At 44.4% G+C, this 22,853-nt stretch overlaps 1 long non-coding RNA gene across 2 annotated transcripts; it reads right to left on the bottom strand.

The window, feature by feature from the left end:
* Positions 1 to 3,003: 3,003 nt before the first annotated feature.
* Positions 3,004 to 22,686, bottom strand: LOC111749824 (uncharacterized). Of its 2 annotated transcripts, XR_010322342.1 has the most exons (5): positions 20,626 to 22,686; positions 19,908 to 20,095; positions 18,225 to 18,419; positions 13,538 to 13,597; positions 3,004 to 13,363 (listed from the first exon to the last, which is right to left on the bottom strand). It is a non-coding gene; the product is annotated as an uncharacterized LOC111749824 (long non-coding RNA). The 2 variants fall into 2 exon arrangements; XR_010322344.1 differs by lacking the exon at positions 18,225 to 18,419.
* Positions 22,687 to 22,853: the final 167 nt, after the last annotated feature.

Raw genomic sequence — 22,853 nt, 5'->3', positions numbered from 1 at the left:
CAAAGAAACATTAAGGTATTTTAAAAAGTTGAATTACTACTGTATACAAAAGGAATCCCTGGGTGGTGCAAACAGTTAAGCAGTCAACTCCCAGCTGAAAAGGTTGTCGGTTTAAATCCACCCAGGGACGCCTTGGAAAACAGACCTGGTAATCTGCTTCCAAAAGGTCATAGCCTTGAAAACCCTATGGAGCACAGTTCTATTCTGACACACATGGGATCGCCATGAGTCAGAATGGACAGGATGGCAACTAATAACACCTGTATACAAAGCACGGTGCTGATAAGAGAGGACTGTGTCTATCCAGAGTCATGCTGCACTAGGCGCTTCTGGAGATTGGGAGTTCCGATTTAAAGGAAATGCCATGGGATCAGAAAGTGAGTTATGAAGGTTCCATTTCCACTTTCATGATTACGACCACCCTGTCTCACCTCCCTCCCCTGGCAAACATACATGCACAGGTGACATCTGGTCCCTAGATGTGTCTTTCTAATCTGTAAAATGCACATGATCACAGTTCATTGATTTAGGCAGTCTGATCATTGATTTGTAAACTTGGATCAAGATGCCAGACCATCATTCATGCAAACTGGCCTTGCCCACAGGCATAGAAACGAAAATAAATCAGACCCTGGGCCAGCAAGCAGTCAGCATGACCTCAGGAGCCAGGCTTGCTGCCCTCGTAGGCCTTCTCTGTCCTTCTTTCAGTGCCAAACAGTGATTCAGCATCATCTTGCCCAGCCAGTGTAGTCTCCTCAACACGAGAAGATTCTGGCCCCCCAACTTCCACCCCCAGAAGATTCAATTATGTATACAGAGTGGACCTGTATATACAGTATCAGCCCTCTGATGTTAAAACTCCATTCTGGTTCAGCTAGCACCAGGGAAGAGGCTTATAAACTTCTACAAGGATGTTGCAAGCTTAGCCTTTAAAAAAAATAAAATAAAAACAACACATGTTCATTTGTAGAATATTTGGCAAACACAGAAAAACACAAAGAAAAAATAATTTGCCTATACCTATGTTTTCTAGTAATTTTTATGCCTGTGTATCAAAGGCACCTTTAAGCACATATTTTAAAGAAGAAAAAAAAAGTTAGTTTTAACACTATTGTTCTTCCTTGTTCTGTAACATTGCCTAAGATTCCCCACGGAATCTTCATCCTTTGCCCTATCCTCTGACACGATTGCGTATAAGACCATTTTGGTGAGAGGACAGTGAGGATTAAAATTCTAAATACTTACAGTATTGCTGTCCCTTCCCAACTATTTGAGATTATATAAGACACTTCCAGGAAACGCAATTTCCCTGTTTTCGTTTTATGTTTTTGGTGGTGGGGGGAGGTTAGAGGGGTTGTCGAGAAAAGTTGTTGCCAGGGATCCCATGCACAGTGGGATGGGACTGTTGTGATCCATAGGGTTTTCACTGGCTGATTTTTTTGGAAGTAGATCACTAGGCCTTTCTTCCTTGTCTGTCTTAGTCTGGAAGTTCCACTGAAACATGTTCAGCATCATAGCAATACGAGCCTCTACTGACAGACTCAGGAATTGAATCACTGGATCACTGTTGCCCCCCGCCCCAAGAGAGTACAGGAGTGCTCCAAAGAATGGTCCTCCAACCAGCTGCGGGAGTGTATTGGAAACACAGACTCTTATGCCCCAGCCCAGACCTATTGGTTAAGACTTATCATTTTAACAGGATTCCCAGGTGATTGCAAACTGTGCACCTTAAGTTTGAGAAGCATTGGCCTGTGTCGCCTCTTTCTGGCCTTCCTCAGGTGGTATTGATTGGCAGGTTTTGTAGCTAACTTTCACACCTTTTTGATGTTGAAACTAGCAATAAAAATTCCACCTCTGTGGGAGTAAATGCCTTTGTTCAAGCCACAGCCCCACGTTCTTTTGAGAAAACTCTAAATGTGTTACCTTGTAAAGAGGCACTCTAAAGGGAAGTCAAGAGAAGAGGCCAATCCCTTATTTTGTCTTCCCTTCAAAGTCCATTCCAGGGTCAGCCTGTTAAGTTTGCGGCCACTTAAATCATAGTAAATCATTTACCCAGGGGGACAGCGGAGATTCACAGCAGAGCTCTTTAGATTCTGTTGGAAAAAATCAGTACCCTCCCCTTTTCCCAATCACCACCAGTAAAAAAAACTAGTTGCTGTTGAGTTGACTTGGACTCACAGCAGCGCCATGTGCATCAGAGCACAACTGCACTCGCTAGAGTTTTTTGATGCTGATTCTTTGGCAGTACATCATCAGGGCTTTATTCTGAGGCATCTTTGGGTGGATTCGAACCTCCAACCTTTTGGTTAGCAGCCAAGTACATTAACCATTTGGAGAGCCCAGACACCCGTCCCCCCGCCCCCCCAACTACAAACATGTAGTCGTGGAGTTGATTCCAACTCATTCCAATCTTCTGTCAGGGGTCCTACCCCCACTCAAAAAAACCTACCGCCTTCAAGTTGAATCTGACTCCTAGTGACCCCCATAGGGTTTCCAAGGCTGTGAACTTCTACGGAAGTAGATTGCCACATCTCTCTCCTGCAGAGCCGGTGCTGCTTTCCAACTGCCAACCTTTTTGTTAGCAGCTGATCACTTTAACCACTGCACCTTCAGGGCTCCTGTCTTACCACCACCACCAAAAAAAAAAATCCTCCAAACCCATTGCCATCAAGTTAATTCTGACTCCTAGTGACCCTATAGGTCAGAGTAGAACTGCCCCACAGGGTTTCCAAGGAGCAGCTGGTGGATTCGAACTGCTGGTGGATTCGAACTGCTAACCTTTTGGTTAAAAGCCAAATGCTAAAGCACTACTCCACCAGGGCTCCAACACTACCATACCTATTTTTATTTCTTGCCTCTAATAATTCACTTAGTCTTCGCTTGTCCACCAGGGGGCCCCAGGAGGCAAAAGCAGGGTGTAAGGCTTGGGGACAATCCCTAATTAGACACACTGGGATCAAGGACCTTGAGTGCAGTGCTGGTGATAAAAAAAAAAAAAAAAGAGGCTGAAAAAGAAATGACAGAAGCCAGAACAGTCCAGCCTGTCTGCACTGCCAGCCACAACCATGTGAGTGCGTCAGAACACATGTCACTGTCGGATCTGCCAGGGGTAAAGTCAGCCAAAGTGCTGTTTCCATTAGGCCTTCTCTTGAAATCTTAAGCCAGGAAGGTGTTCCCAGGTGCCATCTGATGCCATCTGGGAAGACTAGCACTCCCCCTTGTAAGACTAGCTTCTCCCATGTGAAGTGCCATTCTCACCCTTCTTTTGTTTTCTTTCTACAAACTTGATAGGTGTTGCAAAGCCTTTGTGCCCGAGCACCATGGTTCCCTCTGGGTTCTGGCATTTGGTCTGCCTCTATGTCTTCAGTAGCATCAGACAGGGCTACTGGCACTCAGCCCTGGCTTGGCTATCAAGTGTTCAACTGGGCTTCTTCATTTCTCGGCCTGGTTGCTTGAACTCTCAGAGACTGCTTTGCAAATTTTGCAAATCTCTCCACGGGAGCATATGAGACACCTATGGGGATCCAGTGCCTGAGGCAACAGGGGGAAGGATGAAGGATAGATTAGAAGGGCCTCTGACTGACCTTGAGGAATTTACAAATATCACCCAGTTCATTCCAGCAATCCACAGTTTTTTATAAAGCAAGCAGCTGTGGTGGTTCTTTTTCTTTCCAAAGGTTATAGAACATAAGTGATTGAAAACTCAGGCCCTGGGGTTGCAGAGACCTGCATTCAAGTTTTGGCTCCCCCGTTAGTAGCTGGGTGATCCAGTTTTGTTTTCTGAAATTTTCAGCCTCAATGTGCCCCTCTCTAAGATGGGTGTTAATACCTGCCTCATAGGTTATTATGAGGATTAAATTATATGCTATATGTAAAGCATTTAGCACAGTGTTTCACAGTTATTATTATGTAAAAATGAACAGCAAGTCATCCCAGGTAACATAACAAGTAGTGTTGCAACCCAGAAGACCTGTGGTCCAGTTCTGGGTCTGCCATGAATTAGCCTTGGGACTATTAACTTCTCATGGCCTCATTTTCTTCATCTGTAAAATGTAGATAACACAATTTGGCTTTTAGTTTTTGTTGCAGCTAACATTTATCAAATGCTAGGCACAGTTGTAAGGACTTGGTGTGTTAACTCATTTAATCTTCACCACTTCCCCATTTTACAGATGAGGAAACTATGGCCAAGGTCAAGCAGCAAGTAACAGATGAGGCTGAAAGTCCAACCTAGGCAGTCCAGCCCAGAGGCTGCTCTCTTACCTTTCTTACTGTAACGAATCAAATGGTCTATGGCTATGGAAGTGCTTTGGGAATGGAGAAATATTAAACAAATATAAGAGACTATTACTACTTATGCAAGTCTCTTGGTGCTTGGTCTTCAACTGGGATCCTTAACGTTTTCTTTCAGGGATGGGGTTGGGGGACTACTTTGGTTTTCCTGAAGCCTTTTAATCACTAAGATCAAGGAAGGCAGAAGTGAGGGTGAAGAAGAAGAAGATGAAGGTGAAATTCAAGGCTGATAATAGGAGGATGCTGAGAAGGGCTGAAGACTCTAGATGTGCGTTCATGTGTATACTGCCTGTGTATGTGTTCTGACAGTGTGAAAACTGTTCCGTGAGTTCACCAAACCTGGAGAGCTTTCCTCCATGAGAAGATCATGTGAGAGGCAGAATGGCTGTTAAATTATATCCCATCTCTGCTGAAGCAGGTAGGAAAGATTATAGAGGTGTATCTACTGAAAATAGGCAAGCACTGAAATTGCGCCCCTGTCCAAACATCTGACACTCATCTTTTAGATAATTTTGTCATATTATCAGCTCAAAAATACAAGTCAAACTCCTTGACCTTTTACTTAACACATGATGGCACTACATGAAAATTACAACTGTACCTTCTTTGCTTTCACTGATGAAAATTGGTCTATGGTACGCTCAAAGTCTTTTTTTTTTTTTTTTTTCAGTTTCTTCTCTTTCTATACTCAGCAGAGCAAGATCACATAGTCTGCCTTGATCCATGGGAGCTCTCAAATATGAAAGTATTAGTTTTAACTGCTCAACGATCTCTCACAGCTGGCAAGGGAAACTTTGCTGATTAATAGATGCTGCTCAGTGGCACCCCGTTCAAGCAGCGCCCAGGGTATGAGCCATACCTGTTATACATTAGATACATGTCTCTGCCAAAGAATAATCTTCTCTGACAGATCATTTAATCTAATCCAACCGTTTTGTTCTGTAGCTGAGGAAGCGAGAAACGGGAGCAAAGTTTCCAAGATCCTTCCACTGATGGATAACAGAAGCACGACTAGAAATCAGGTTTTCTGACCCCTAGCCCTGTGGTAGTACCCTTCTGCCACACTGACCCTCCCTCGGCTGCTTAATTTTGGTTGACACACAGTTACTTTTCCTGTGACCATTTATTTTACAAGATTACAAGCAGCACCAAGACAAAGAGTACTTTACCAGCACCCCTGAAGTCCTCCCAGGTCCTCCCAGTCACTAACCCCAACAAAGGAACCACTATCCTGACTACTAACACCACAGATTGGTTTTGCCTGTTTTTGAGCTTGATATCAAAGGAATTTCACAGTATTTGTTTGCGTCTGGCTTCTTTCACTCCACACTATGTTTGTGAGATTTGTCTGTGTTTTGCTTATAGACTTGTTTATTCTCATTGGATTGGGTAGTTCCTAGTTCTAGTCTTTTGGACTAAATAAAGTAGTACACACATAGTGCCCTGAAACAATTCAAGTTGGTCCTTTATAAAAAATGAAAAGTTAAAGCAACTAAATTGCTGGAAAAGCTGGTTAATACTTACAAATTGGGTCCAATTTATTAGCCATTTATTAAGAGTCACTTTCGCAGATTACTGCCTCACCTCACTTTCCCTTTTCCCTGGATTTCCACAGCCCCAGCTGTGTCATGTTGGTCCAGACCAATGGAGGGGGCAAGAGGTTAACTAGCTGTGTTCTACCTGGGTGAACCCACTTGACCTTGGAATAACTCAGAGCCTGGACTGTCCCCCACTTGACCAATAGGATTCCTATATCTCGAGCAGCATCTTAGCCACCTTCTCCCATGGCCAAGGAGGCTACCTCTCAGGTCTGAAATCACAGTTATTCCCCTTGACCTCTGTTATACTTGTCTGAGTTGGCCTCAAGGCTCCTGCAGCCTATGGCCAGTGAGAGGCTGGATGGAGTCTGGGCTGGTCCTCTATCTATCCCTCCCACTGCAACCGCTGCTGAGAACCACTCCCACGGCTTTCTCAGGCACCCACCCTTCATTCCCAAGCCCAGCTTGGCTGAAAAGACACTACACCCTCCTTTTCCTTTTTCCTGCCAGAAATCAGTTGGCCCTGATTTCTCCATGCTCACCAGCCTTTCTGGGGTCTCCCTTTTGCCGAATCCCAAGATGTAACTTTAGGGGAGCCCTGATGCAAATCAGCTGGAATGCCTGTCTTGTGCCTGAGTCCATATATGGTACAATTCCTGAACCACCACAGGGATAGTGCCGACTGTAATACAACACAGCTGATTCACCAGCTGTTCTTCTCTCTCCCTAAGCTGGGCCTGCCCACTCCGGTTTCCATTGAGATCAGCACTGCACCCACTACAAAAGGTTAAGATAGCTGAAGTGGGAGACTTTTGGGGACAGCTGCCATTTCGTTTTTACTTCTTTCCAGACTTCCTAATTGCTAGAAGGCTGTCCGTTCTGGAATGTAATAGAATAATGATATGACTGGTGCTTTTTTTTTTTTTTCAGTACTTCCCTGGTCATGGGCGTGGTAAGGGAGAAGAGAGAAGAGAGGGCAGTTATAGCTCAGAGGCTTGCTCAAGTCCAATTGCAGAAGCTGGTTTTGAACTGGAAGCTGTCCTAGGGCCCCACCCTGACCCTGGGCAGAGTTCACTATTCACAGCCCTTGGTTGGGGCTTCGGCTATTCTTTGGTCTCCACCCTCAGCTATTTTTTATTTGTTTGGCCTTCTGTAAGTACGAGGGATAAAAGCCCTTTGCCATCCAGTCAATTCCGACTCATACTCATAGTGAACCTATAGCACAGATTAGAACTGCTCCTGTGGGTTTCCAAGTAGCCCTGGTGGATTCGAATTGTTGACTTTTTGGTTAGTAGCCATGGCTCTTACCCACTACACCACCAGGGTTTCCAGTATGAGGGACAGAACTAAGAAATTCTCAGATTCAGGGAACAATACTGAAGTCTGGCTTATGGTCAAAGTCCATTAGTGGATATTCATGTTCTCTTCATTAGCATCCTTGCTGCCATTCCAGCGGCTATTAAAAGCAAAGCATTACGCTAGACTCTAGCAGTGCTGTGCTGGAACCAGTTCAAACCAGTTTACACGGCTAACTTAAATTTTCAGGAAATTTTTAAGCCGGTTGTTAAACACAGCAATTACTACAGATTAACTTATACTAAATTAAAATTAAATAAATTAGATTAAACACAAAAGTAATAAAATCTCAAAACTTATCACTTCCTAATTATTTCACTAAGGAGCCCTGGTGGCACAGTGGTTAAGTGCTTGGCTGCTAACCAAAAGGTTGGCAGATTGAACTCACCCAGCGGCATCGCAGGAGAAGGACCTGAGATCTGTTCCCATAAAGACTACAGTCTGGGAACCCCTACGGGGCAGTTCTACTCTGCACATGGGGTCGCTGTGAGTCAGAATTGACTTGATGGTACCAGACAACATCAACAACATTATTTCACAATTTACTATTATCTGTGTTCTTGAGGTTATTCATGCCTATTCAATCTATATGGCGGAAGTATTTGATAATGGTATGTTACTGTTCATCTCTTCCCAACTCTTCCTTCAGGGATCTCATGTTGGTTGCTTGAAATCAGCCTTGGAATCAGGAAAACACTATAAACCAAGGTTCCCGGCACCCTACCCCCCTTGATGGGGCCAATTGTTAAATGTTTACCAATACACGGTTAACTCTAGGAGTCAATAAAGAATAGGATAAAACTCCCTGCCCTCAAGGTAATTATAGTGAGGGAGATAAATTCATCAAAAGTTGGATTAGATATTATCTCCTCTAAAATGCCAAACAGGGAGGTGAAAAGGCATGGCCTTTGAAGTCTGAGGCCTGATTAGCATACCAGCTCTGCCACTTATTAGCTGTGTCACCCTAAATAAGTCACCTAATGTTTTTTACTCATCTGCAAAATGGGACTAACGGCACCCCGTCACAAGAGTGTCATAAGGATTTAATAGTAAAGACGTAAGAATGAAGAAAAGGCATTTCTGATTGAAGGACCAGCATAAAGAATGGCACAGGGTATAAAAGTGGAAGAACTGCTCAGAGAATGGCCAGCAGTCTAATATATCTGGATGTTAAGACACACCAGAGCATAGAGATGGACAGGGTGTAGGTATGATGTGAAATGCAGGACTAAGCAAAAAGTTTGGATGGGGCAGGACTAGGGAGGCTGAGCCACTGTGAAGGTAGCCAGCAGTCCAAGTGAGCATGTTTTATGGGCACAGCAAGTTCAGGCATAACTCAGACAAACCAGGAGGTACAATCTGGCAGACGCATCATTGGTTATAGGGCCCTCACCCCAGCCCTTGAAGGGGAGGCCAGCGAAAGCCAGGCAGGAGGTCAGGACCTCAGTTAAACAGGCAGAGGTTTGGGATGAGGGGTATCAGTACTATAGTAGAACCAAGACACTAGTAGGACAGTCAGTAGTGAATCAAAGCAATATTGGAATGGCCCCATAAATGAAGGAGCTGAATATTAGCTAGGATGAGTTGAACTACAAGTAACAGACTATTTGACTTAACGGTGGCTTATGCAATAAAACCAAAACCAAACCCACTGCCGTTAAGTCAATTCCAACTCATAGCAACCCTACTGGACAGAGTAGAACTGCCCCGTAGAGTTTTCAGGAGGGCCTGGTGGATTTGAACTGCTGAACTTTTGGTTAGCAGCCATAGCACTTAACCACTACGCCACCAGGGTTTCCCTTATGCAATAAAGACATTTAATTATCTCACAAGAAGTCTGGAGCTAGATGGTTCTAGGGCTGGTTCAGTGGCTCCACAGTGTCATCAGAAGGTCAAAGTCTATCTTTTACTCTGCTATCCTCAGTGTGTTGGTTTTCAGTCTTGGTGTTGATACCTCATAGTCATAAGATAGCTGCAACAGCTCTGGGCATCATGTCCTCACACCATCTCAATCAAAGTAGGTAGGAAAAGGACAAGCGTCCTTAATGTCTTTTATTCAGGGAGCAAAATCTTTCCCCCAAACCGCAGTCAACTTCCTCTTACATCTCATTGGCCAGAAGTGAGTCACATGCTGTGGTAGGCAGAATAATGGCCTCCAAAGATGTCCACGCCCTAATCCCCTGGCACCTGTGAATATGTTATTTTATGTGGCAAAAGAGACTTTGTGATGTGATTAAGGGTATAAACACTGAAATGGGGAAACTATCTTATCCAGGTACACCCAATCTAATCACACGAGCCCAGCTGGTTGAAGGAGGTGGCAATGGGAGAAGGATTTGATGCCTCATTTCTAGTTCTGAGATGTAGCAGGCTGTGTGTAAAGACCAGAGAGAGGCCACCAGGGGCTAATGGAGGCCCCCAGCTGACAGACAGCCAAGAAATGAAGACCTCAGTCCTTCAACTGCATGGTACTGGATTCTTCCAACACATGAATGAGCAAGGAAACAAATTTTCTCCAAGAGGTTCCAGAGAGGAACATAGCCCTGCTGACACCTTGACCTTTAGCCCAGTAAGACCCATACTGGACTTCTACAGAACGATAATAGATTTGTGCTGTTCTAAGCTAAAGCTCTGTCAATTTGTTACAGCAGCAATTTAATATATATGCTCATCCCTGAAGCCAATAATGGCAAAGGAAACTGGGATAACTATGCTTGGTTTAGGCTCATTAGGGACCATCCCCTGGGATTGGGTGAGGGACCAAGTTTCCTGATCATACTCTCAAGAATCTATAAAATAAGGAAGGAGGGCAAATGGCTGAAGTGTAGGGAAACAATGGGTAAGGAGTATTACAGCCAGGGCTGGGGGTGAGCAGGTAAGCCCCTGGATAGACATGCCACTTGTTTTCAGCCATTTTCTGTTCTGATTGGTCTGAGCATTATGCATTTTGAATATCACTCCTGGTTACAACGAGGGGGCAATACAGGCCCCCATTACATCAGGACTCAAGGCGGATTGAGAGGACTCAGAGAATGGCTACCCAAGTTTCCAGGGCTGGCTGAGTTTCCAGAACTCAAATCTGGAAAATGCCATTTATTGTATTTAATCAAATCTAAGATGCCTTTAGTTGTAAGATACACCTTTACTTTATATAACACCAAGAAAGAAAAAAATGGTGCCAAATACACCTGTGCCATCGATTGTAAAATCAATATTAAATGAGAAAGACAGTCAAATGAAAAACTGCCGCACCTGAGAATCCACTGAATACCTCTATCAACTGTAAACTCAGAAGGTGCTGCCCAGCTCAGTCAATCTTGGCAGAAGTCCTCAGGAGTTCCCAAAGAAGACAGAATCCAAGGAAACAAGATGGGAAGGTAAGAGCGCACTCAGGGGACAAAGACTTCCTCTGCAGGCAGTGGGCAGGCACCAGGGTTTCCCAGCTGGGGAGTACGATATTGGTGTCGATGATCATATGGCCCCTGGTGTCTGAAACAAAGCATTCCCCTCCTGCCCAAGACAGTTGGGATGGAGCAGCTGCTGAGGTTACCTTTGACCAGCATGTCTGACAAGTGTATTCACCCCAGTTACAAATGCGGATACATTCAAAAGGCAGCTTTCTTTTAAGAGGGAGCTCTGGCACCCATCCGATGTGTCCCCTGAGTCATTAGGTGATGGACAAGCCCGCTTTGCACCAACCTAGGGACTCTGCCCCAGGGCCCAAAGGAGGAGCAGGGATTGCACAACGGCCTGGTCTGGACGGAGGGAAAAGGCCCCTGAGTGGTACAAATGGTTTGCTCTCAGTTACTAATCGGGAGGTTGTTAGTCCAAATCTACCCAGTGGCACCACAGAAGAAAGCTCTAGACATCTACTTCTGTAAGATTATTGCCACTGAAAACCTGTGGAGCACAGTTCTACTCTGAAGCTCATGGAGTCACCATGAATTGGAATCAACTCATTGGCAAGAAGTTTTTTGTTTTTTTTTTCCTGGAACAGAGAGAAAAGTTACACAGGTGGGACATTTAGGGGTCACCAAAGATAAATTTTGCCTCCTACTTTATCCCTTTGCCTGAGGTTGGCCCTGAGTCCAGAAAAATTGGAGAGCTTTCTGAGTACTTTTACAATTAGGAAAAATCACAGGATCACCATATGGAAGAGCTCCGAGAAATCATCTCAATCCCATAGTGTTCCTGGTGAGGAAATTGAGACTGGAGAAGGAGCATGGCTGGCCAGAAGGACCAGTAATGACTGGTAACACACCTTCACATGGAGTTGCCCTGAGGAGTGGCAGAACTGGGTTGAATCCAGGACCCCTGCCATCCCCAGGACAAGCCTGAAGAGGCAGTTAGGTGGTGGCAGGAGTCCCACCCAGGCACACCCCGGGGCTGCCTCTTACTAGCCTAGGGCCTTAGGCAAGTTGCTTAACATCCCTGGGTTTCCATTTCCTCATCTGTCTGTAAAATGGAGCTAATACTGGTACCTGCTGCAGAGGGTTGTTGTGAGGATTAAATAAAAAAATCCAGGTGAAGCGCTTAGACAATTAATTGCCTGTCAACTCATGATTGCTCCATAAAAAGTCATCGCTATTATGGTTATTCTTTTGTGCCATCTCAGGCTGCCTCCATCACGGCGCTCCTGCTATCAGACTGGAGGTCTGAACTTTGAGACTTAGGCACAGAGGCATCTGTGGAATTTGCTCCCCTTGCTAATCTGGCAAAGTCAACAAATCACTTCTGTTCAACCCGAGAGGAGCCTCTGGAGATGTTAGTCGAGCCATGGAGCAGTTTCACGGGAGAGGCAGAGAGAGCAGGATGGAGGGCGAGAGGACAGCCCAGCTTGGGAAAGGAAGAGCTCTTAGAGGGCGAGGGGCAGCCAGTTGAGTGTTGAGGGGAAGGAGAAGGGGGGTATGAGTCACGTGGTGCCTGGGTCGGGGTACTTGGCATGTGAACGGAATGTAGAAGGCCAGGAAGGGGGATGTGATGCGGGCTAGAAAGGAAGGGGACTCGGAGCCTATGAAAAGAATCATTTTCTGTGGGGCTCAGGAAAGGCCTCTCACAGGGGATTTCCTACATGGGGCTCCAGGCCTTGGCTGTCTTCCCAGGGAAAGTTGGTGTTTGCCGTGGGGAGCTCACACACTGCATGACTTCAGTTCAGAGACAAATGGTACCCACTGCCAGCTCTGGCACTGCTGGTCTCCCTGCACCTTGTTCAGCTGGGAACAAAATGCTCTTTGCTTGAGCCACATTTCAGACATCTTAATGCAAGACAGGGACACTGAGGTTGGGGCAGAAGTGGAATAGAAGAGTGTTAACGGATTGAATTTTGTCCCCCCAAAAACATGTGCTGTAAATCCTAATCCCTATACGTGTGGATATAATCCCATCTGGAAATAGGGTTGTCTTTGTTATGTTAACGAGGCCAGATCAGCATAGGATGTGTTTTAAGCCAAACACTTCTGAGATATAAAAGAAGCAGTGTAGACACAGAAGCAAGTGACTACAGATGGAGAAGCAGAAATACCATGCCACATGAAGATGACCAAGGAACTGAGGAAACAAAGCTGAAAAGAGACAAGGGCCTTCCCCGGAGCCGACAGGGAGAGTGAACGCCTTCCCCTAGAGCCAGCATCATGATTTCAGACTTACAGTCTCCTTAACTATGAGAAAATAAGTTTGTTAGTTAAAGCTACCCACTTGTGGCATTTCTGTTACAGCAGCGCTAACAAACTAAGACGAGGGGAATGGAAACTATGAAAAGTGGTGGAGGCAGGTGTGGTGAGAGCCACAAAGGGTGCGCTGAAGACTTGGCCCAACCCAGTGCATAGGGGGTTATTTGCAAGGATGGGCCCTTGGCACAGGGCTTTAGTAGGACCCTAAGACTACTGGTCAACCCCAGACCATTGATCATCCTGACAGCTATTCAAAGGAGATCAAACTGGTCAAAGGCAAGTCCCCCTTGGAGAAAAGAAGTTCAAATTACAAAATAAAATCACAATCAACTCCCTTTCCCTCTTTTCCCCAATCCCAATCAAAAAATACAGTACAAGCTATTGAAAAATCACATCTCAGAAGCACCGTGCACTTTCTGACAGCATCTGCCAGGATTTCCGATGAGACTGATAGAAACATGTTCCATTTTCATGCTCTATAATGAGTAGGCAGAAGTCCTTGCACATCTGTTCAGGCAAGATAATGATAATATTATTACTAGAGGCATTGTGCTGCAAATACAATCTATTTTTTATCTTCCCCACCCCCTACCCATATCCAGCCTCGCTCCCCCATTTTCCTCTTCTCCCTTCACTGTCCTGTGTTTCCCTCCTTCTCATGTTCCCTTTCCTTGCTCTCACCTTTCCTCTTCTCTCTTCATTTCTTTCTTCACCTCAGTACTCCACCCAGATTGCAGAAACCTGTGGGACAAAGTGAGGAAGTCTCATCATATCAGGAGGAAGGGGCAGCTGAGACATCACAGTGTCCAGGGTTTGCTGCCCAAGGTCATGAAAGAGGGAACTCGTTGGGTCCCTGCTCACAGCCCTGGTGCTTCCTCCCATAAAGGGCCCTCTCTCATTTGTCTGAAAGAATTGTTCAGCCCAGTCAGAGACGCCTTCCGACCTGCCCCACACTCAACCTCATCAGCAAAGAACCAGGATAGACAGCAATATGGCCAGCTAATTTCTACCAAAAGGTCAACTGATGGAAAGTGTTTAATGTATTTAACATCTAGAAATAGTTTGCATCCTAAGAGGACCCTCTGGATACATAATTGATTTATAAAGGAATAAAATTTTAATATTGGAATCTAAGCACAAAGAATCAGAATATAGGAATGAATTTTAGGGTTAAGGGGGCCCTTCCTTGTGCTTTTCAAATTGTCCATTTATTCGTTTTTGTCAACAAATCCTCACTCAGTACCTGCTTCATGACAGGGAATGAGCTAGCTATGTAAGGCACATAGATGGAAAACTATTTTCCTGCCTTTCAGGGCCTCAAATTCTACCCCAAGGAACAGTTCTGTCTAACCAAACACAGCTTTGGTCCTGAACATGGCTTCTGTGTAGAAGCAGAATCCCCTTAGAGACCCTTCACTACTGAATTGCCCTGGGTATCAATGTAAAGATGGAATAGTACAGATTCCTGTACACTGAAACCTGTGAGAGCTGGAATGTGATGGGACCGCCTTGTTTTTCGAGGTCTCACATGTTTTCCACCTTCGACAGGGTGCAGTCTTACCAATTTTCTATCACTCTGTATTAGTGGAAAATATTCAAATTATCCTTCTCTGACAGGTTTCTGCCTTTCAGATTTTACTGTATATTGATCCATTCATCCATCCACCCATTCATCTATCATCCTGTTATTGTTAGGTGCCGTCGAGTTGGTTCCAACTCATAGCAACCCTACAGGACAGAGTAGAACTGACCCACAGGGTTTCCAAGGAACAACTGGTGGATTCGAACTGCTGACCTTTTCATTAGCAGCTGTAGCTCTTAACCACTGCTCTACCAAGGCTCTCTAGCATCCATTAATCTACCTTCTAAGCATGTGGTAGGAGGTCAGTTATTAGCTCAGTGGAGAGCAGAGCACACCTAACCAACCAGTGTGGCAGAGAGCTGTGCAAAGACAAATCCCAAAGCTGTGTGTAGAGTGCACACCTGACAACTCACAAGTGGATGGCTCCTGAACACTGGGCTGTGGTCTGAGAAGCAGAAATGGGATGAATTTCAAGAACTGGTAGCAAGAACTCACAGAGAGGTGCCTAAATTTAATTACGATAATATCTAAATTCCTCCCCAGTCCAGGAGTGAACTGTTCAGAGAGGGCCTGGCAGTCAAATAAAGGGGTTCATAAGTTGTGTGCTGGCTCACAGAAACCTTCTTTGCACAGAGTTCTTTTTATCGAACTTCTCCTCAATGTGATAGCCCAGTGCTTCATAAAAGTGCTACTTTGATAATTATTGCTTCTCCTGTACTTAGAAAAACAATAAGCATTTTTGTAGTCAAGTTCCCAATATAATTTCCATTTAAAGATGCCCCTAAATTAGAGAACTCAGTGGAAAACAACACCTGAAATTGTTCCCTTGCTCCCCAAATGCTATATTCCAGTACTTATCTGGGGTGGTAATTCTGATTGAAATGTACTTATTACTAACATCTAGCTGAGTTAATCCCTTTTTAAAAGTGCCCTCTTCTCTCCATCTGAAAGTCAGGTGGCATATTTATCAGTCGTCTGGAATTAATCTGTCTCTTGCTGAATGAGAGCTGAAAAGAGGAAATGGGGTGCAGTGGTTAGAGCTCTGGGGAGGTCAGGAGGCCTGGTTCCCATGTCTTACTCTGCCATTGAGTCTTTTGCTGACCTTGAACAAGGGGCTTGGCTTTTTGAGCAGTTATTGCCTGCTGGCTCTCCTTGAGTTCGCAAAGGTGGTGCTGGGAGCACCAGCCAAAAGGGAGAGGCCCCTATCCTCATCCCAGCTCACCAAATCCTTCCTGACTGCAACAAGTTTTTGGGCCTTCCCTTTTTTTAAGGAGAGCAGTGGATATATGATCTCTAAAATCATTTTTAATATCTGGAATCTTAATTCCACTCAGTGGCGTACTTAGCATATTTGGAAAAAAATAAAAAACCTTCAGGAAAAAAAAACCATGCAATGAAACAAAATAATGATAATAATGGCATTCGGCACTCTGTACTCCGGTTCACTGTTTCAAATTTTAAACAAATATAAGCTCCAGGTGGTCACATGGGATGACAGAATTAAAGTAACTTAAGTTCTCCAGCACAACTAGATGGTGCCCAGCTACCACCACCGACTGCTCTGACAGACATCACACTACAGGATCCCGGACAGAGCTGGAGAAAAATGTAGAACAAAATTCTAACTTACAAAAAAAGACCAGACTTACTGGTCTGACAGAGACTGGGGAAATCCTGATTATGGCCTCTAGACACCCTTTTAACTCAGTACTGAAGTCCTTCCTGAGGTTCTCCCTTCAGCCAAAGCTTAGACAGGCCCATAAAACAAAACGAGGCTAACACCAAGACAGGGGCAAGGACAAGGCAGGAAAGGACAAGAAAGCTGGTAACGGGGAACCCAAGGTCGAGAAGGGGAGAGTGTTCACATGTCTTGGGGTTGGCAGCCAATGTCAAAATAATATGTGTATTAATTGTTTAATGAGAAACTAATTTGCTCTGTAAACCTTCATCCAAAGTACAATTATAAAAATTTTTTTGAGTAACTTAAGTTGTTTCTCCATCTTTATAACTGCTCTGCTATTACTGCCTATTTCAAATTTGGTTCCAACTCAGGAATGTGTAATATCATCGGGCTGGAGACAGGAACCGTGCCTGAAGCAAGCTCGGATGACTCTGAACCGAAATGAACTTACTCTTAAAACAATGTGTGCACCTGAGACCATATATATCAGGAACTGACCGTGTATATAAGAGCTCCAGAATTGACTTCACATTGGATGTAATGTTTATTAATAGATAATTTAAAAAAATGTTCTAAGTTGAAGCTTGTTGTTGTGTGATGTCAAGTTGATTTTTGACTCATAGTGACCCCATTAGACAGAGTACAACTGACCCATAGGGTTTGTAAGGATGTAATCTTCACGGGAGCAGACTGACAAGTCTTTCTGCCTTGGAGCTAATGGGTATGTTCGGACCACCAACCTTTTGGTTAACAGTTCTGCGCTTAAGCATTGCACCACCAGGGCTCCTTAGTTGAAGCTTACATGCATAGTATTAAGACTCAGCACTAACCACAACAATCATTTAGAACTCAGACCAAAAGACTGGGGGGGGGGGGCAAGTTTATTGCTAACATTGTTTAGAATTGCCAGCACATAGTGATAATGAAAAAAGTAGGCTGAATTTTAATGAGTTTTATTATTTTTAAAAAGTTTTTTTATTTTGAAATAATTTTAGGTTTACAGGAGAGTTGCAAAGATAGTACAGAGAACTCCTGATATCCTTCATCCAGTTTACATAACCACGGTGTATTTATCAAAACTCAGAAATTAACACCGGTACAATACCGTGAACTACAGACTTGATTCGGATTCACTAGCGTAGTGTTTCCATTAATGTCCTCTCTCTGTTCTGGGGTTCAATCCAGAATACCATATTGCATCTAGAGGTTTATCATTGCTTTAAATGCTTTACAGATCGGGTAATCCTTTATTGGCTGCCCCTAGGCAGACTGCTCCCACTGCCCCGCCCATGGTAACCACTGATTCCACTAAACCCTTGTGGTCTTGGGGGTAAGAAAACCTGAGGGCTGTGAAGCACTTCGATCATCTTTTGGTGAAAGGTGCTGTTGGGCCTGATACAATATTCTGAACTGCTGGAGCACAAATACTTCTACTCTGTTAAGCTGGAGACTCTTTGGTCAGACATTAGACAGTGACTGCTGGGTGACTGACAGTCACAAGGCTCATGTGCCCAGTGTACAAAAATCAGAAAGCAAAGCTTGTTTGGGGCAAAAGTGTCACATGGGCTGTGATACAAAGATATAAAGAATGGAGAGTCCTGAAAAAACATGGCACAGATACTTCCATCTCAATTCTACCCTTATTTCTTGCTAACATAACTTATTTTGTTCAGGCAAAGGGTTGCCAAAAGGTACCACTGGCTCAGTGACAGAATTCTTGCCACCCATGCAGGTGACCTGGGTTCAATTCCTGGTCAATCTACCTGATGCGCAGCCGCCACCCATCTATCAGTGGAAGCTGGGGTGTTGCTATGATGCTGAATGGATTTCAGCAGAGCTTCCAGATTAACACGAACTAGGTAGAAAGACCTGGCAATGTACTTCTGAAAATCAGGCGATGAAAACCTTGGGGATCAGGACATTCTGATCCCGTTGTGCATGGGGTCACCATGAGTAGTGGGTTGATTTGACAGCAACTAACAATTTTTTTTTTAACAATAATAATAAGGGGTAGCCAGGCTCTTCAAAATACACTAGACCTCTCCCCAGACCCTTTAAGGATGAATTCTTGATGAATTTAATTCAATCATATCAATTCTACTCACTGTGCCAATAGTGGTGTAAGAACAAGCTTGTAATACAATTCTGGCCAATAATGCACAAGTGGAAGTCCGGGGTTTCTGAGAAAGTTTCCTTCATCTTCAAAATGCCCCTCCCTTTCTTGTCTGCATTTTGGGTCTCGTATGACAGAAGGAATGCCTGGAGCAGTTGCAGCCACTTTGTAACCACGAGGGGTAAGTCTGAGACAAAAGCAAACATGGAGTGGTAAACTGGGGAGACCCTAGTCTTCGATGAACTACTTACCCCTGGGAACGAACTACATTAGAACTTCTTATGTGAGGAAATACATTTTCCACTTTTGGGTGGGCCTTTGGTTACTGACAGCTGGTAGGAAGGATTCATCAATGCAAAAGCCTGCTGTGCTCCATGCAGGCAAGGCTGGTAAACAAGGTGGTGGTCACATTTATACGGCCCAAAGTAACAGCATCTTACACCATCCAGTGGGGGTGGGGGGTTAACTCATAGACAAACATGCTGATTGCAGAAGAACCTGGTGCTACCTGAGAGGTACGCAAGAGGTGCTGTGCGAATGACTCCAGCCTTGTGCCTGGAAAACAACTTTATGAAAGGAGAGGTAAACATGCTTTATCTTGAAAGATGGCTACCTTTTAGACAAATGGCCACGGAACAATAACAGTGTTAAGAGAACAAAGAAATGGAGATCAGAAACCCCAGGTCTGTTCTGAAAAGAGGGGCTAGTCCAATTTAAATAAGAGTTGGTGAAGCTGAGTTGTCAGCAGCCCTGGTGGTGCAGTGGTTAAGTGCTATGGCTGCTAACCAATAGGTTGACAGTTCAAATCCACCAGGCACTCCTTAGAAGCTCTATGGGACAGTTCTGCCGTGTCCTATAAGGTCACTATGAGTTGGAATCAACTTGATGACAATGTGTGTTTTTTTTTTAATGGCTGGTCAGGTGGAGAGGGGCAGACATGGAGGCTTACCTGATCTGCCAATGTTTTAGGAAGCCTGTATGGACTACAGTGTGGTCCAGTAAAGGGGACCCTGTGTAGAACCTGACTCACTGGTCTGAGTCCTGTTTCAGTTACCCATTAATTATGTGGCCCTTGGTCATTCATATGTCTCGGAACAGCTACAAGAAGGGGTTGGTAATAATTGTCTTGCCTCCCTCACAGAGCAACTGTAAAGTGCAATACAAATATGAGAGGTTATTATCTCTTCTACCTCCACATGTAACTATATATCCACCCATTCTGCATTCGGTCCTTGCCTCAGTCTCAGAGGATTCTTCCCTCCACCCTCGTTGTTGTGAATTCTACTCTCAGCCTCCTTCCTGGTTTCATCAACGATTTCCTGTATTTCTAGTATTTTCAGTATTCCTTCTCTCCTTCCTTAGATTCCTTCTAAGTCTCCAATGTCCCAACATAAAAAAATAAATAAATTTAAAGACCCTTCCCCAGATCCTCCATATCCCTCAAAACCCTAGGACTTAGAAGTGGCTTTGATGGCCAATATACTTCTGTCTCCATTTTCCTTTACAGCTAAGAAAACGCTATGAAGCAGCATTACTCTGTAATACATGACGTCACCATGAGCTGGAATCGACTGGACAACAACAAGTTTGGGTTTTGTTTTTTTTTTACTGGCTTAAACAGCAAACATTTATTATCTCACAGTTTCTGTGTGTCAGGAATTTAGGAGTGACTTACCTGGGTGGTTCGGGCTTAGCGTCTCTTATAAGACTGAAGTCAAGAGGTCAGCTGGGCTATACTGGGGCTGGAGGATCTGCTTTTCAAGGTGGTTGAGTCACAAGCCTGGCGAGTTAGTGCAGTTCCTTGCCACTTGGACCTTTGCATAAGGCTGCTTGAGTATCCACAAAACATGGCTGCTGGCTTCCCTTATAGCCGGTGATCCGAGAGAGAGAGAGAGAGAGAGAGAGAGAGAGAGAGAGAGAGGAAGGAGAAAGTCTAAATACTTCTTATGACCTAGTCTTGGAAGTCACACAGCATCACTTCTGCCATATCCTGTTGTTTAAAAGGAGTTACTAAATCCAGCCCTCACTGAAAAGGAAGGGAATTAATTTCCATCTCTTGAAGAGACGAGTTATCAAAAATTTTGAAGACATATTTAAAAATCATCTTGTATTATCTTTCTGTCTCCAGTAACTGGTACTATCTGGCTTATAGTAGGTGCTCAATAGATGTTCCTATGACTTGTTAAAGGAGGAGATGCTGGAGAGCTATGGGTAATTAGTGTGGGTCAGGTATAAAGAAAGGTGGAGGTTTGAATGAGAGGGAGGGGGAGTTGGTGGGAGAGATTCTGAGGTTAAAATCCATGACCAATTAGATGAGAGGGGTTGGGAAGAGATTTGAGATTGAAGATGGTTTTCGAACTAGGACTCGTATATATATATAAAAGCATACTTACATACTTCTGGTTATAATGGCCAAGAAGAAGCCTGTTGACTCAATGGGTAAGTGCTTTGCTGCTAAACAAAAGGTTGGCGGTTTGAACACACCAGCCGCTCCGCATGAGAAAAATGTGGCAGTCTTTTCCAAAAAGATTACAGCCTTGGAAACCCTCTGGTGTGGTTCTACTCTGTCCTATAGGGTCACTGTAAGTTGGAATTGATTTGACAGCAACGAGTTTTTTTGGTATAACGGCTGATGCAGTACAGTGCTTCCTCCATGGGGTTTCAGGGTGATGAAAGCGCAAATCATGTGTCTAAGAATAGTAATTATTTAATTGTACTTGAAAAGGCCCAGGGCCGGCTGTCAGCAGTATGCGCACTGAGCCAACCTCTTTATTTCAGGCTTCTCATCCATAAATGTGGAAGTTATTATATCTAACTACCTCCCAGGATGTTCAGCCTAAACTCTCAATGTTAAGAGGTTGACAAGGTCAGCATCCCACCTACTGCAGATAATTCCCATCACAATATCCTCTAAAAGTGGACAACGGGAACACTCACGTGAAACGAACTATTAAGCTGAACAATTTGAAATGCTAGTGTCTCAAAGTTTTGACTCAAAGAAATCAGTTTTATATGGTTCAACCTGATGGATGTAGATGCAGGATGAAAAGCTGAACACGTTTTTACAGATGGAAAATCATGATGTTCTAGGGAGTTCTTGATCCTATTCTTCACAAGACTAAAGTCCAACTTGAAAAAAAGTTAAATGAAGTTTAGTCCAATATAGGCATTACTTTCCCATTTCCTCAAGAGTCACATAAGGGAATTAAAGATCAGAGACTGTATACTAAATACTGAAAAGTCAAGAAATTTAGGAAGTAAAATTTCTCTAGGAACTCTAGTCTCAATCACGTTTTCATTCACTGTGCCATTTTAAAGAAACTGTATTTACTTACCAGTGATAAAACTGGACGTAATTTAAAAAAAAAAAAAACTTTTTTTTTTTTTTTTAATAAAAAAAGGAATAGGAACTAAATAGTTCTCTGCTCATTTCACATTTTTGTACATTTCAAAAGGGTTGACTCCTTCATTACTGGTAGCATTGAATCCAATATTTGCCAATATCAATTAATTTTTTAAAAAAAGACTAAGGGATATTTTTGGAGTCTCTGGGTGGTGCAAACAGTTAACATACTGGGGCTCCTAACCCAAAGGTTGGAGGTTCAAGTCCACCCAGAGCCACCTCCAGAAGAAAGGCCTGGTAATCTACTTCTGAAAAATCACCCTATGAAGCAAGCATAGTTCTACTCTGACATACATGGGGTCGCCATGAATCTGAGTCAACTTAATAGCAACTATTTTTTTTTAATTTTTACTTAAATAAAACTAAAAAAAACCCAGTGCCGTCAAGTCGATTCCGACTCATAGCGACCCTGTACTTAAATAGGGGGTATTTAAAAAACTTAAAAAACTTTCAGTGGGAAAGTTCCTTTTGTGTTTTTGCTCTTCTACTTCTTCAGATCAATTAATATTGAATGTAGACATTGAGTAACACTTGTTAAAACTAATTAATGGTAGCACAAGGTCTCAAAAGTTAATAAAACTGCACCCATACATCCCCTTATTCCATTGGAACGTAAGCTTTCCGAGGGCAAGGTGTTGTTTGTTTACTGCCTATTCCCAGCATTCTGGACCTTGCCTAGCCCGTCGTAATTTCTCAATAATTATCAGAATGGCCTATTCATCCATTGATCGTTTTAACCAGTACGTCATGCTGAGCGGTCGCAAGGCGCTGTGGCCTGCGCAGAGGCCGGCCTGCAGCTTCCCTTTCTACATCGAACCTGTGCTGTTCTCAGCCCCCCCAGAAGCACAGCACCCAACCCCGGGAATATCTGGCGTCCCGGCCTATCCCTCTGCCGGCCCGCGGCCTCCGGGCCCTTCGCTTCCCGCGGAGGAAGGAGTGGGGCGCCGACGAGTGGGAAACCCGGGCCCACTTCCTGTCCAGGCAGGGCCGGGCGTCCACGTCCCCCGCGGCCTGCTTTCTTCGTAGGTCGGCGAGCCGCTGGCTGGGGAGCTGCGGCGGGGCTCGGCCCCGGCGCGGGGCAAGGCGGATCCCGGCCTCGCTCGCCGCCCCGCCTGCGAGGGCGACCGCAGCCTCTTTTTCCCGCGCGTCCCCGGCGGCGAGAGGGTTAAGCGCGCGGGGGGCGGGGCCGGGGCGAGCCCTGCGCGCCGAGTGAGGGCC

The sequence above is a fragment of the Loxodonta africana genome, chromosome 1, assembly GCF_030014295.1.
Source record: "Loxodonta africana isolate mLoxAfr1 chromosome 1, mLoxAfr1.hap2, whole genome shotgun sequence".
Taxonomy (NCBI): Eukaryota; Metazoa; Chordata; class Mammalia; order Proboscidea; family Elephantidae; genus Loxodonta; species Loxodonta africana.
The sequence above is the reverse complement of the archived record's forward strand: the minus strand, read 5'-3'. Positions and strand labels throughout refer to the sequence as shown.